The sequence below is a fragment of the Chanodichthys erythropterus genome, chromosome 14 (genome assembly GCF_024489055.1).
Source record: "Chanodichthys erythropterus isolate Z2021 chromosome 14, ASM2448905v1, whole genome shotgun sequence".
In the NCBI taxonomy this organism is placed as follows: Eukaryota; Metazoa; Chordata; class Actinopteri; order Cypriniformes; family Xenocyprididae; genus Chanodichthys; species Chanodichthys erythropterus.
The window spans coordinates 4,726,208-4,743,608 of NC_090234.1; the positions used below are offsets into that span (position 1 = coordinate 4,726,208).

Consider the following 17,401-nt stretch of genomic DNA (forward strand, 5'->3'; position numbering starts at 1 on the left):
CAAAATACAAACACAAAGGTGATCGAGCCTTCTCTCGAGCCGGTCCTAAATTGTGGAACGATCTCCCAGTCGCAATTAGATCCATCAAATCTTTACCTGTTTTTAAAGCTATGTTGAAATCACATTTGCTTAATTCTGAATGCAAGTTCTAATGATTGAGAGTGATGTTTAATGTGTGTTATGTGTGTGCTTTGTATTGTTTTATTTATTTTATTTTATTTTATTTATTATTATTATTATTATTATTTTTTTTTTTTTTTTCTACTTTTGTTCTTTCTTGGCACTGTGAAGCACTTTGGACAACTAACGTTGTATTAAATTGGTGCTATATAAATAAATAAATACAAATACAAATACAAATACTATCACGTCTTTTTTTCTCTCTCTTTTTTATATAATTTTGGGCTAACGTTACATTAAAATGACATATTTACAGGACTGTGTACTTGCTGTATGCTTAAAGCATGCCTTAATTAAGGTGGGATATTTTATAATTTTCGATCACATACTGCCGTTTGGTCATTTCCCTTTCACGTCCATAAGCCGACGTTGAGGGGTACCCATATTCGTCGCTTGACAACGTAGAGGGGTTGTCCGATATTTGAATGCAAATCCCATATCTTTGTATTTTGACGAAACTGGGTTATCCATCCAGCGGTTTGCCTGCGCTAGAAAGTAGTATGGTTTCAGGCAATTAACTTTAATGCTGCAAATTGTGTATTTTGCAGTAGCGTGCAGCGCATATACCATTAGGCCGTGTGTCCACCAAAGCGTTTTTTCCAGCTGCTAGCGTACTTTTTCAATTGTTTTCAATGGGAACACCGCGTTTTTTAAACGCTAGGTGCTCTGCTTAAAACGCCCGTCTGTGAGCGCTTGAGAGCGCTTCTGCAGCGTAGCGTTTTTTTCCGTTGAGACGCTTTGTTGCTATGATACGGAATAAAAGTTGGCCAGTGTTGCATTTGTCCCGCCCCTCCTTCACTCTGATTGGATGGCTGGCTAAAAAGTGACAGTGATGAGCGCAGCGTTTTACTCAAAGTTGAACATTCTTCAACTCGAGGCGACCAGTAAAAAATGCCCAGCTCTCAGCGCTTGAGCGTGAAAAGGACGCTCAGCGCCTCGTTACGCTCTCGGTGTTTAAAAAACGCGGCGTTCCCATTGAAAACAATTGAAAAAGTACGCTAGCAGCTGGAAAAAACGCACTGGTGGACACACGGCCTAATGCTGCGTTCACAACAAATTGAGCTGAATTGAGCGAATTTTACGCGCGTCTGACTTCAAAATGTTCAAGCGTCCAACTAGACGCGTCTGGCGCGAATTTGACGCCCCAGACGCGTCTAGTTGGACGCTTGAACATTTTGAAGTCAGACGCGCGTAAAATTCGCTCAATTCGCGCGTCTATACAAAGTGTGTTCAGACGCGAATTCGCGTCATGGGAGGGGATCTCTTTCTGCACAGATCCTCTGAATAAACACATAATCTCGTCAGTTGGAAACCTATAGCGGCAATTTAACTCGGTTATGCCGGCCGACTTTTGCTAGCTAGAAAGTGGGCTAGCATCAATGGCTAAAATCATGCAAAAAGTTTTACAACTAACCAGATTGTCCGATTTCTTCGCTTATTCTCTTCCAGGCAAGGTCCTTTTTATTCCTGTCTCGATAAAAATATAATGACACATCATAGAGCTCAGGGCGGCCACACACAGCGACATCTTTGTTCTGGTCTCCACCACTGATCACATCATAAACACGTTACTACCAAAGCAGAGTCCCTGATTGGTTAACGCGCCGCGAATTTACGCCAAAGTTCAGATTTTTCAACTTGGGCATTTGGGCGTGAGACGCTCAATTCGCACCGCGCCATTCGCGTTTACATTGACTTAACATGTAAATCAGACGCCCCAGACGCGTTCTGTGTGAACGCACCATTAGAGTCATTCATTGGTGCGGGGTCGCCATACATTTTTGTGGGGCAGAAACCCTTGTCTAAATCGGTATCACGACTTTTTTCTCTTTTTTTAATATAATTTTGGGCTACATTAAAACGACATAATTGCAGGACTGCATATTTGTTGTAGGCTTAACAAATGCCTTAATTTAGGTGGGATATTTTATAATTGTCGATGGTTTTTTAATTTGCTATGGCTTAGTGAGCCTACAACTTTTTTTTTTTTTTTGCGACAAAAAAGAATAGCCTACTTTTATAGAACTTTCATCTCAATACTGATTATGAAGTTGTGATAAATAGCCTTAAATTGTCTTGGGCTGTTTCTCAATATGCGTTCTTCAGCGATCTTGCATCCTTGTGTTCTTGCTCTACATCATCAACCGTCGAAGTTCATTCCAATACTCAAGAACGCAAGAACGGAGGACGCATGAAAGTACCCGGATGTGTTCCTGATATCGAGGATGCATCCATCGAATGCAAACTTGAGGGAATCGAACCGTTAAAAATCCCAGAAGACGCTGCGGCGGTCGATGTACAGAAGCCTGTAAGCTTTGAAGTTCTTGTGAGATTCCAACTACATGACGGCTCGTGAAAGTAAACCGTTTGTTTTGCTTAATTTTAATAAAATGATAACCTGAAGAAAGCCTGCAGTATTTTTATTGGCATATAAAAAATAATCTTAACATTGACAAAGCATAACACTCATTTTCATAAATACACGCGGTGAAATAAAAAGATATAAAATTATATGAAAACAATGTCTATAATAATATGAAATAATTTTTTAATAGGTTATGACAATTGTTTGATGTTATGTTGTATTTATTGTGCATTAGCCACTTATAATATGCTGGGAATGCATATAAACCATATGATCTCATGAATAAATGTTATCTGTGTATCCATGTAAGATGGATCTAGGACATGGAGGAAACTGTCATGATGAAATGTCTTCTTCCCCCTAGTACAGACACTGTACTTAAGACAACACACCATATTTTAGGCATTTATTAGCTTATACAATCACAAAGACAACACACATAGCTCAGACACATAACAAAAATCACAAATGTAAAAAGTGAAGAGCATGTCAAGTGATTACAAAGGCCTGGTAAGGACTGACCCTGTGATACATGATGTGCAGCTATGGAGAGATTTGCAGTGGTAGTAGTGCAAATGTAAACAGTGCAGGGATTTAATCAGTGCATGTTTAACATGTTTAATATATGACTATGGAAAAAAAGAGTATGAGCAAAATAGTATTGCTTAACAAAAACAATAAGATAAGAAGATAAAAGAAGATAAAATAGATAGAACAACAGAAACTGAAATATATATATATATATATATATATATATATATATATATATATAGATTATACAAGCCAACAGGGGTAAATGTTGAAACCAGTCCAGAATGTGTAGAGGGTCTAATGTAGCCCGTAAAACAGTCAAATGAATAGTGGATACTAGACAATAGAAAAAGTGATGTGATGGATGGTGCAGGGTGAGACTCATGCTGAAAAGTCCATTTCTCCCCCAACCTTTTCTGTTGAGTTGCACTGAGTTGCTGGTTTGCCCCAGGGACAAAGGACCTCCTCAATGTTGAGCATGACAGAAGACTGCTACTGCATACTATCCTCAGTTTGTTAAATGATTAACTCCAGCTGCATGCCAAACACAGAGCCAGCTTTCCTTACCAACCTTTCCCAGAGGCCCTCTTCTTAATGCGGTTTTATTTAAGATTAGTATTTAGAGATTTTCAGGAGTTAAAATCGAGGCATGACAGATTTTTTCCCACTATGTGACTATTTCACATAGTCAACGGAATTGTGTACATACCACCGTGTGTAAGCTGCCATGGCCAAACAATCTCATCAGACAGAATGGTGTCAAATGTCAGTTTTTCTGCATTAGGAACCAAGGTGTTATACTTTTCCACTACAGAATTTAAGATTTTTTTTTCCTCCCTGATCTTTCGGTGGATTCGGGCACGTCCTTTGCATCCGTCACTATCCTTATAGAGATGCTGGGACCTTCTCTTAACACTTGCCACCAGCTCCTCAATTCGGCTGGCAACATCAGCATCATTTGGGGATGTTGTTGCTGAGAGGAAGAAATGAAGAGATAAGAAATATGCTTATTGATTCCATGAAAAAATATTATTTCTGGTGTATGAGCAAAATGAAGCCTCAAAAATCTTTTCATATTTCTCTGTAACTGAGAGGCTACACTTGTAGCTAAGGTTGAGTATAGTTAGGTTCTTTATTGTCCCCATGGGGATAATCTTGTCCACACGTCATCAGCAATCAGAGTATGTGCTCTTTGACTACGATTACAATGAGTTTCTTTGGAATTGCAGCCAAGATAAGTCAGAAGTGATACATCAAGCACCAAACCAAACAGTATAAAACAGTATATCCTACCTTCTGCCCACTCATTGATATCAATGATCCACCTCTCCAGTTGCTTGTCTGAGATGTCCATGTCCGTTTTCATGGCCTCCAAGTTATGCAACTGGTATTGCAGGGCTATTGTGGCCTTCAAACATAAATGACAATGAGGGAAACGCCTACCACTTTGACTATTGTTGATAAGGATTGTGAAGTACCTTCACTATTAGAAAACCACATACAACTGTCACAGACACGTCAGGTTCCAACGTCACCCAATCACAGCGCGCACCTTCTCCAGAATACTGATCACCGCCACCTGCACCTCATCACTCTCCTCATCAACAGCACTATAAAGCACTCACGCACACAGCACTCCACGTCCAGTCTCGTTTGCATACCCTACATGTTTATGCTTACCTCAAGGACTCCTCTTCGCATACCTACCTGTCTCCATCGTGTCGATTCCCATTGTGTGCCTCGTCTGCTCCGTGAGTGTGTTCCCGTCAGCTTCCAAGTGCTCCAACGATCTCCAGTCTCCAGCGTCTAACTCCCTGCAAAGAAAAGGACAGTAACTATCCCACGTATTATCAGCTCAAGTCAAACTACTACCAGTTCTCTCACCTGTTTCATTCTCCTTGCTCTCCTGTGGTCAAAATAAAAGACTGTGTTACGCCTTACCTGTGTCTGTCCTCCGTCTACTGTAACAACAACACAATATGTGGTATGAACATTTAATATTTTATATCAAAACACTAAAAAATACAATTGGCACTACACATGCAACCATCCGTATATTTAATATATATTGAAGAATATCTGGGCAAGATTTCGATATCGGCAGGCAAGGGTAGAAGCCAAGTTGTCAAACTTTTGTTGGTTCCAGTGCATGGCCATTATCGTCAGCATGTCTATGCGTCCTGCATATATAAAAAATATGAGATTATCACCCTTTTTTCCAGTAGCAATAAGAGAAGAAACTGTGCAGACTTGAATCACAAAAACTTTTCAGAGATAATAACTTACAGTACTATGGTATTAATCTGCTGTCTTGTGCCATTTGATTACTGTCCCATGAAAGGGTTAGGTAAATAGCACAGGATAGTGAAGAAATAGCATGACACAGTGGCTCAGGACAGTATTTAAATGTGTCATCAGGATCAAAATTTACTGGTTACCTTACCTGCTTTTGACATGTGCTTTGTTGTAACAGAAATCCTCGAGAGGAAAGCGTTGCACTGTTCCACCTCTTCCCCAAGAGAATCTCCCCCCTGAACAAATTGAGGGCACGAAAGGAGAACCCCATGACAACATACAGCAAGTTCCAGGCCCTCCTCGTCTGTTTTTCCTGAGGACTTCTGAGACGTTTCACGCGCCGCTGGCCATTGCCCTCCACAGACACCTCTTCCAGAGACCTAAAACATGGAAGATGGTTAACAGCCCAAACTTGTTCAAACAAAGTCCCCTGTAGGACGTGGTGTTTTATAGGTAAATATAGTGAAGTTGTGCAAGTTTACATGACTGGTTGAGGTATGGACATAGTCCACAAATCTTGCGACGTCATCATCATTCGCAATGAACACGCCATCGAAGATGGCTTTTTCCTCCGATCTAAAAAAAAAAAAAAGAGATACATATCAACTTTAAATATTCATATGATTTTCAATTCACAGCAGTTACTTTCAAAGTAACGGACCGTCAATACACACAGTACCTTGCTGCACTCTTGAATCTGTAGTGCTTACGGTTTCCATCAACGGATACTGCAAGCATGTCTGGGCTGCACGCTGGGCAGTCAAAGTGGTTCTCCTGGCATAATTTGTCCACTTCGAATCGGACAGCTTCCCACTCCAAGAAGCTTTTCCGGAAGCTGTCTGCTGTGATGTTTCCGCTCTGTTTCAAAGAAGAGTTCAGTACAAGAGAACAAAAGAGAACAGTAAAACTGTAAAATTAAACAATATACTACATTAAAGTAAAATGTTCTAAATGGATACATGTTGGGATGTTTGTACTAACTTCGTAGAATACATATCAAAGAAAATAAACAATTTGTAGCCTTCACTCATACACTATACACTGGTGTATTTGGGGGACCTGGCCATTAAAAATACAGGATATTGTTTGACATTCAGTCTAAATCTATACACAAAGAGGGCTACAAAAGCTTCCATACTGTTTAGAAGTAAGCCTGTGCAATGTTTGGCCCATTAATCCAAGGGAACAATTTTGGGATCAGGAAATGATATTGAGGAGAGGATGTTAAAATCTGTAGCCAATGGAGTTGAAGTTGAGATCTTCAGTATGACCTGTTTTTTTCAGAATTGTCTCAAGTGTCTAAATTTAACACAACTTTTTTTCTAAACAGTGCAAACGTTCATGTGTATTATCATCATCATCATGCCCTCATATTATTATTTATGGAGTTACGCAATTATGCTTTGCATCTAATCTGAGGCAATCTGAGATCATATCGCCCTGGAAAAAGAAGGAAATATATACACAAAGTTAATTCTGACAGACCAAACTGTGTCATTCTGACAACTGATATGGGAGCCTTTGACTAAGGATGGATCAGAAGGACACGTCTACAAACATTTTGTAAGGCACTCTATTGGAAGTCACACTTTTGTCAGGGAAGTTAACTATCCCCATTCAAACAAAGGTTAAATGTTTTCCATCACATAGTTGGGCCCAGCCAATCTAATCAACACACAACCTATTGACACCTCTGGATTTCCAGCCATGATAAAGAAAATTTCTTGCACAATGTAACATGTATGAATTTAACATATTCATGACTCGTATATGTGCGTAATTGTGACGAAAAGTGAGAGGGAGTATATACGAGGTGTGATCAGCAAATAGCTGTGGGTGAAATTCTGCAGACACTTCTACAGAAGTGTCCCCCACCCAAACCCATAAAGTTATTCTTACCATTCATTGTAACCACAACAATGTATTGTCCTGCGATGACACTGGACGATACTCTTAGACAACCGCATATTGTCTCTGGCATCTCCAAAGGTACAAGACGCTCTTGAAAAAAAAAAAAAAACACATGGATAAGAATTAAAGAATAACATTTATTTACTGGCAACTATTTTAAACAAGATGTACTTGACAGCTTTATCGACCTATCCGTTTTTCAGTCAAGTCTAAGAATGTGACTTTTAAAAACTACAACTTACCACACTGGGTTAGAACCCTCTCCACAACACAAGTTGTGGGAGGCAGTGGATGAAAAAATGCATCCGTCATCGAATCCCTGTTGTGGAACACTTGACCTTGGTGCACCCTGACATCACACTGGCCACAGAGGAATGGGTGTGGTCGGCAGTCGCAAAAACGGATAACGGCTGGACCATTTTCACAATGTTGGCAGATCCGAGATGCCGCATGTTGTCGAGCCACCATGGTGTTGACCAGTCGGGGTCTGTCTTTCTCCCACCACCCTGATATGAGGCTCTTTCGGGTCAACCAGTCTGTTGAGGCTTGAAGTGCCGTTTCATCCTCATGTTTGTCCTCAAACAGTGAGCTTTTAAGCTCTTGAAGAAAGGACTCTGTTAAAACAAGCAAAATATTTAAAAACAGTAGTTTATTATAACAAAAGAGAATAGCATTGAACAATGGCAATTTTATAATAAATGAAATATAATAAGTAAAATAAGTCAATAATATAGTCAAAATAAATAACACACCTGCAGTAACGGAAGGAAAGTCACTGGTCATTTCTGCACGGGTTTCCGGAGCCCTGATATGAGAGACAAAAGTCTTTCGACTCTGGCTGTGACTGGGACCTGCTGTAGAAAAAAAGCTGTTGCTTTTTACATTCAATGACACAAACTTTAACTGATGCTAGGCACAGGTACGTAATAATAACCTCAGATATGTTCTAATTCAGACCCATGATCATGTTGTATACCATTCCAAGATGCAAAACTAGGTTTACATTTGAATTAAGATTAATGTAAAAATATCATACCTGCTTGTTTTCTGGGTCTGCCATAAATAATGTTTCCATCACTGTCCCTCTTAATCCACCTAACATCTTGCTTGCTGTTTGATGGCTGGCTAGTGGATGGATTACTGGTGGAAGGCTGACTGGTGGATGGTTCTGCTTCCTGGTGCATGCTAATGAGCTGTTGGAGGTGAGCTTGATGTTCAGCCTGATCGACAAGGTCACTCATCTCATTCAGGAGACGGTCCATCTCAGGATCAGACATGGCACAAAATATAAACACACAGGGACAAAAAAGACAAAACAAACAAACAAACAAAAACCCCATTCAGAGGGGGGGGGGGACAGTAAGACAGCAAGAGAGAGAGAGAGAACACAAAACAACAGCAGAGAGAGTAACAAGATACAAGACAAATGTGGCTCTTAAAAGTGCCTTTTTTATGTAATGAGGTGCTGATTTTTTTTTTTTTTTTTTTTTTTTTTTTTTAAGGACAGGGATTAAGGAACCTGCAGAGAAAGAGAAGAATAAATAATAAAAAAAAAGAATAGATCACCAAACGACATATTACAATATGAATAACTACTAGGCTAAGAAGTTAAGTAAATGCTGCTCTTGTTCATTCATGCAATTACAATATCATAAAAAATGAATGATTTTAAAAAGAAGTTATTGTGTGAGCAAGGGTTTTATCATGATATTTTGAACACATCCTGGTTCTGCCTTAATTGAAATGGATAAACAAACAGGAATAACATGATCAGGGTGCTTGTATAAGCGTGTATATATATTTATATATATATATATATATATATATATATATATATATATATATATATATATATATATATATCCAATAATCCCTCAATAAGCATTTATACGTCCAAAGTTTATTTCCAAAAAATAAAAAAAAAATGTTGGGGATTTATGTGTAACATATATATATATATATATATATATATATATATATATATATATATATATATATATATATATACACACACGTTTTTTATAAACTCGTAATTTTATTAATTTTGGACGTGTAAATGCTAATTCATTTCTCTTGCTTATTAGACTGTTGTAAGCGACTTACCGTGGTGGAATCGCGCTGGGCAATGGTTCTGCGATGGTCGCACACAGTGACGTGTTGCACAAAATTGCGCCAAAATGTCAATCACAATGAAAAAGTACAGTTTCAAAATGTTTTACCCTTGCTAAAAATTTCAAAGGGGTAAGCATCAATATCTAAGTGAAGAAAACACGGGTATATGTAGCCATTACATTTAAACACATCACTTCCCAGAATGCATCCATCTCTTTGCCAAAGGATATGTCCATATTAAGCAATATAAAGGCTGTTTCTCAATAGACATCATATAGCTAGACGCCCTATAGAGTGCCCCAGGGATGACGCATTTTTGTAGGCAAAACCCGGAAGCGAGTTAGCATTTTTGGACTTCCAGTTCCAACGCTGTAAAGTCTATGGGCTTTTTGAATGGGTTTTTGCTAAATCGCCTGAAATAAGGTCTGTGGTTAACAAAGCCTCTAAATATTTTCACGTTTTGATCTATGATATAAAACACACCAGTTATAACCCACTTGTGATTTTTTAAACTTTTACTGTGTCTTAAAATCGGCGGTTGCAAACAAATTGCTAAAAGGGACTACTTCCTTTGGCGGGGACTTTAGACGTCATCATTAAAAACGGGACATTTGGACAGCATTTCTCATAAAAAAGTGGAAAAGTATTTATAACAGCACAGATCATAATCAGCGAGCATGTTTTTAAATAGAGTTGTTTTCTAAATAAAGTTTGAGGAAGCTTGGTGGTGACAACGTTGATCCACGACCATGGTGTGCTGTAGTCCGTTTATAGCCTACTGTTAGCCTTTTATATCTGACCACTTTATTTAGGCTTCAAAATCTATAAATGTTGTGTTAACTTGTAAAGATTATCTTGATAGACAAAACGTGTAAGTGTCATAACCCTTTGTTAAACACAGAGCTTATTTTCTGCGATTTTCCAAAAGTCTATGGGAAAAATGAATAGGCTTTCATCCGAGGGAACCCGTGCGCCGCTAACTTCCTGGTTGGCCTACAAAAACGCGTCATCCCTGGGGCACACCAGAGCCATAGAGAGAGAGAGTTGCGACAACTCCATAGACTCCAATGGAACGTTTTTTTTACAGCAATGGCGGCTCGTGGAGCCTCTCAATAGTTCCCGGAAGTAGCAGCCGCGCCGTAGAGTTACAGCAGAACAGACCGTTTGTGATGTACTTTTAAAAGGTAAGCCGTTTAAATTATAAGATTTTATAGTATCAGTACATCTGAATCAAATTAACTTGTGTATTAAAGCATGCTAGCTGATATTGCTCACTAAATAAATAGTTCCAGGGGATAGTAGATTAGATAATAGATTAAAACAATTTATTCATCGTTGTGTAATTAGAGAAAAAGGCTTCTAAACGGGGTTAAATATAACTTTGGGGCTTGTGGTGGGTGAAAGTGGTAAAATGAGAATATCCTTATTCCATATTAAATGTACAACCCAGGTGAAAAAATACTATAGTAAATAGTATAGTGTTTTTGAACCATACTATAGTAAATTGTAGTATACTATATTATAGTATTTACAACACGTTGTTAATGAATGCTACAGCATACTGCAATATAGTGAACTGATAAACTGTAATAAATACTGTAGTATACTTTAGTTTTTTACTGCAGTACTGTTTTACTGTAGTTTTTTATTGTAGTATAATATACCCTCAAGTTGTAGAAAACTTAGTACAGTATTGGGTAACTTAATTTGTTTATATTACTATAGTTGTTCTATTATCACAGCAACTATAGAATTACCACAACAAATTAATTCAAGTACTTTACTATAGTATGGTTCAAAAACACTACAGTATTTACTATAAATTACTATAGTATTTTTTTCACCTGGTAATAAAGAAAATAAAATCCTTATTTTAGAATTTATATTCGAGAATGTATTGTGATTCTGTTGTCTGTCTATTATGTGTCTATTTTTGGATTGATGGGGAGAGGGAAGTTTATAAGTGAGATTAAAAAAAACAATGCTTAAAAGCAGCAAATAAATAAATAAATATAATAAATAAATAAATATATATATTACACTAGGCTAAATGGGAAATCATACTAAATACCAAAACTGTATATTATATACTACTACTGTATTTAATTTCTCAATTTTGTTTCCTTTTATCTTGTTTTCAATACAAGCACAAAGGGGATTCAGATCCTGAAGACTCCATGCAATGATGCTGTACCCTCACCACCAGTCTCTGCTCCTTGGATTTTGCAAGCTTTTCCTTGCTCCTTATTTTTAATAAACCTTTAATAAACATAAAAGTTCCCAGTGTTGTTTTTTGTGAAAAAAGGCAGATACACCCGTATATGTTTAACACACAACTTGGCGCACAATCTTTAGTTCTATTTAGATTGCTCCTGCTGACTAGAACATAACTTTCTCCTTTCCGTGTCAGTGGGGAAACCATGCATTCATACTGCTTTCTCTGAGTGACTGGATCATCCCCACTGCAACGCGGTCTTTAAACAAGGTAATGTTAGCCAGAAATATGTTAACAAGGCAGGCAACGCTGGTTGACAACACTAATCCTCAAATATTAGCAGGTTTTTATCTTTTAAAAACAACATTGCTGTAACTACAAACACATGCTACATTCACATGTCGGTGTATTACATAAATATTGTAAACCGATGCATTTATTGACTACAAATTAACAAAAATCACGGTTCTGTCTCTCTAACCCTATCATTTGAATTGCCGCCGAAGCACTTCCTGGAACTATCTGAAGGCTACACGAATCACGTGACGATCAAGCGTTTTGAACTTCCGTTGTCACAACTCTGTCTCTCTATGGCTGCGTTCCAGTTCGGTTTTAAACACGCACTCGCGAACTTCCCTAAACACTTCCCCTCGGGGGAATCCCTGCCGCCATTTTGCAGTGCGTTCCACTTCGTGAAGTGGACGAGGGAAGTTTATATGGACAGACCCTCGCTCCCTCGATTTTGACCGAGGGAGCGAGTCTACTTCATATGTACACTTCAGGCAGCTCCATAACCCACAATGCAACACGATTGTGACGTCACCGCATATCGCGTTTAATTTACCCCACCACAAACAACTCTATGATATATTAATTGTTTTTTAAACATTTAAAACACACATATATACATATAGAATGCTGTATTAAACAATTTTGTAAGGGGAAAAAATAAATAATAAATCAGCTCCATTGCAGATTCCAAGTGATCAAGGGCTTAGGACGTTCCAGCCCTTGTCAAAAAATCCTAAAGGATTCCAATAAGAAATCTGTACAGGATTTCTATTAGAATTTCTATCATATTTTGGAACCATTCCTATAGGATTCTGTTAGGAACTGTCTTATAGGATATTTATGTCTTGTCCTAAAAGATTCTTATAGGATTCTGTGAGAATTGTCTTATAAGACAATAAATAAATATCCTGTAGGATAATTTCTACAGGATTTTAATGGGATCCAATTGGGTCCCTATTCAGGACTATATGTGAATTTGTATTTATTTATTTTTAATCTTAAAGAATCTTTACAGAATTCTAAAGTTGCACTTTTCCACTGTATCCTTAACTAACCAATGGTAGTTTTTGATTGTGTTTTACAGTTTACTTAAACTCACCTTGATGTAGACACGTATCATTGTTCAATACATGTTGCATAACCTGCAGTCACATTATAAATGTCAGACGTGATTTGAAATAAAAGACAAATCAACAAATGCATGTTTTATTTTCATTAGTATTTTATTTAATTTACTCTTCTTTCATTACTTGAATTATATTGAATTTATTACCCTTTTTACTCTTTCTAGATTATATTCATGAGAGGCTTCATTACAGACAAAAAACAACAACAACAACAACAAAAAAACAATTAACTATAAAGCAGTAACTGTGAAATACAATGTTCCAGAAATCAGTCTGGTTTACACACACTGACAAAGTCACTGTGGTGCCTTTTTGCCAACTTGCATTTGTCTGCACAAGGAGACGGATAATTATATTTGCTTCAACATTGAATTTATTTTTGATGTAGCCTGTAAGAGAGAGAAATAAACAGAACGCAAGTTTACAAAACATTACAATTATTGAGAAATGGTATTTGCCATCTATGTACAAAAAAACTCCTCAAGGCTGAGCCTAAAACTAGTTCTTGTTTTCTATTACATAGATTTAATCTATATTCAGTATTTTTTTTTAAATAAGTTTTATACATTAGAATTCCTGTACATGCTGTAGTTAGTCATGCATTTAAACTGTACAGAGGAAAATAGTTTGCAATGCATCCCTGGTTGCTAGCGCCAGAAAAAATTAGAGATGCACCGATCGACCAGCCAAGGACTGGAATCGGCTCAGACTAGTAACCGACCGGTCAGTCTAACATCGTAGTACACAATGCCATGACATACTACGCTATACAAGTGGTAATGAGCTAGTTTTAGTCAATCGTCAGTGCACAATGCTAAATAAAGGCGTAAACGAGATCTAAAAGGTTTTGAGCTTGTCCACTTTCAATCACTTCCAGAGGTAGTTGAAAATGCATTCGGATTGTTTTCATAGTGTAGATGTTCAGTTCATGTGGTCGAAATGACCAAAGTAATAGCAAAGATGTTGACACCAGTGGCGGCTGGTGCAAACATTTTTTGGGAGGGGCGCAAAAAAAAAAATTACAAATGCAGAAATGAATAGGCTAATTGTTAAATAATCATTTAACAAGTGACATCATAATGTATCATTACTGCTTATCTAAAACATGGAAAATTCAGTATTTAGAGCATGCCATAGGGCGGGGATCTAAAAAAAAAAAATCTGTATTTAATTTTTAAAAAATTATTTCACGTCCTGCCCAATATTGTCCTAGAGACAATGTTCATATTGAAGGCTATAAAAACAAGATATGCTATATTATGTGCAAAAAAAGGGTCAGGCTATATTCTAAAATTGTAACTTTACAATCTAAAAACAAAATGCTTTTTAAAGCAGAAGTTAAATACACTAAACTAAAAATGAAAATAAATAAAAACAAAAGAACAGACTAATCATTATTATTATTATTTTGATTACCCTACAACAGTCACTACACAGTTACTGCTATCATACAAATACACTTAGTTGTTGGTTCGAAATTCTACATATGGCATAATTATGTTCGCAAACAAAAATAAATTTTCAACAAATATTTTTAGCAAAATGTATTTTACTCAGATTGAACTCCGTCTCTTTGGCGCGCATGCGCGCGGCGGCGCACGTTCACAGAAGTTTGTGCTTGCTGAAGGCTCGTCCTCACCTGACTGCAAAATGGAAATATTTTCTCAACTTTCTAACATTTACAGATGGAGAATATGTCTTTGAAATGTAAATTATGCACTGAGGAAATTATTAAATGTCACTTCAGCTTTAAAAAAAAAAAAATTAATAGAGGTATGTTTGTTTCCACCAATCGCTGCACAAGTTCAGGTTACGTATGATGACGAAAGCACGTTAGTGCGAGCCCTCTCGAAACCCATAGAGATTGCATTGCAGTGCCTGCAGTTCGAAAAAAAAGTTCTTTGAATGGAGGTCTATGGGAGCAGTCGGGGCAAATCTCGGCCAGACTGAAATCGCCCCAAAAGAGGCGGTACTCCACAGAGCGTGACTCGACGCTGATTGGACTATATCCAGAGGCAGAACAAACAGCCTAGCAGTGACAGCTAGCGTAACTCTGTGGTTGAATGTGATTGAAAAATCTGTCCCTTTCTCACTTTGGTGGTGCGTCACCCTAATGAAGAAACCGCCCCTGGTTGACGCCAATAAAACTGAAAAGTCTTCACATTTGACACGACAAGTCCAACTGAGCCACGAGTTCATCCATCAAATCTTGATTAACAACTTTCAGTATTACATATCATCGCGGCTGAGAAAAGAACACAACCCTGTCCAGACAACAGGTTAATGCCGTGGGAGTGTGTGTATAATATATATATTATATATACCTTGAAACCGCGAGAATCTTTAAAAAAAGACAAAAAAATGATACAGATTTTTGCTCAAACTGTCCAGCATTAATTGAACTATGACAAAATCAGGACAGAAGTGGATGAAAATGAACAAAAGAGAGGGATTAAAACACCAGGTGCAAATGGCAATGTGTCTCCCAGCTCCCAGTGATCAGATCAACCAAAACACATCATGTGTAAACAGGCTCATAATTACAATCTTACATACACATTAAACACTTTTACATACCAGAGGAGTTTTCCATTGTAATGAAACTGAAACGTGACTACTTTGAGGGCGTCATGATGATATATTCTTCACTGCTTGAGCCTCCTCAGCAGAAAATCCCCCTTATCAAACTCAGTACAGCTGAACACCTCTCCCTACACAACAGAGAAGAAAAATCATCACTGTAAATAACAATCAACCTGAGACAGCTTTATTAAACAAATTAATTTCACTTTAACGTACACCTATCAAACCATTTAACTAACCTTTAAAAGCATTGATGCATCTCTCTTCTGAAGTGATATCTGTATCCTCCAGTGGCTAGGGCTTTCAGACATTATTTTTCATGTCTGCTGTCATATAAAAAAAACATCAATAAGTTTAAATTTGCCATTATTCAGCATGTTTGTTTTCAGTATAAATGTTAAGACTGACAATTTGTGTATTAATAAGTTAACAAGAACACATCTTGAACTCTTTAGGTTTCTTAATCTCTTTAAACCAAGCTAAACTGTAGTAATATTTAACAGAACCCACACGAAAAAAATAATATAGTAATTTTTAGTAAATACTCTAGTGTTATTTAACCATATGGTAAAGTTACTACAGTAACCTGAATGAATTTGTTGTGGTAATTCTATAGATGATTTAGTAAATCTACTATAGTAATATAAGCAAATTACTTTACCCAATACTGTACTAAGTTTTTACAACTATAGGGTTCAATACACCACAGTTTACTGTAGTAAAAACTAAGGTATACTACAATATATTACAGTTTATCAGTTCATTATAGTTAATACTACAGTATGTTGTAATTTATTAAATGATATATTATGCTACAGTATCCTACAAATAATATAGTTTACTACAGTATTTCTTCATAAGGGCAGCATGTCAGGACACTGTAGCCTACTGGGTGGGAATGGGAAACCCCTCCCTTTCACAGATTGTAGTCATGACAATGCAATATTATGACGGCTACTTGCTAGACAATTTTATGTTACAGTTACAATTATACATTGCTGACAGAAAACAAGTTTAAAACTAACTACTGACAAGCATCGCTGATCCTGACAATCTGTTAACAGAATGACAATAACTGTCAGAAAGCAGCTAGCGCGATGCTAATGGTGCTAACGGACCGTTAGAATCGCGCGCTAGCTGCTTTCTGACTGTAATCAGCGAGGAGACTACAAAACATGAACAAACTGAACATGCAGTTAAACTGACGAATAAACATTAGTATAACTTACCTTTCGTATAATAGTTACTTCAAAAAGGTCCAAATCATAGATGTCTTCTCAGCTAGTGTTTCCATTTGGTCCAACAGGAAATGATTGTGACGTATCACTAACGTTACTTAAACTGACTGATAACAACTTTCAAATGACCTTCATCACTGCACAATCACTCTGCGTTATATATTTAATTTATGATTGATAAATTATATAAAAATATATTTTTGATAATTAGAAAACTGTATTAACATTTAAATTAATACACAAGTTTGACAAAACCAGAGATTATGAGGACTCCCGGCTGTCAGCCAATCAAATGCCTCGATTCCAAACAAGAGGGGAGGGGGTGCAGTACCACAGAACCACCTACGAGGGCGCTGTCTCAATACACAGCTTGTGTGCAGAAATATTAGTCAATTTGATTTTCTGATCATATTTCCAAGCACATTTTACCAATTCCAATCCACATCAATCTTAATAACTAGCCTACTATTAATATTGTTTTTAATCATTTATAAGTGACCCAATGAGAATTTTGCTGTCCCATGGTCATGACCGTTTTTGCTCATTTTGCCTG

General features: G+C 37.2%; 1 long non-coding RNA gene across 1 annotated transcript; it reads right to left on the minus strand.

The window, feature by feature from the left end:
• Window positions 1-12,686: 12,686 nt before the first annotated feature.
• Window positions 12,687-17,025, minus strand: LOC137036448 (uncharacterized). Its single transcript, XR_010897197.1, has 4 exons — window positions 16,840-17,025; window positions 15,850-15,936; window positions 15,605-15,738; window positions 12,687-13,416 (listed from the first exon to the last, which is right to left on the minus strand). It is a non-coding gene; the product is annotated as an uncharacterized lncRNA (long non-coding RNA).
• Window positions 17,026-17,401: the final 376 nt, after the last annotated feature.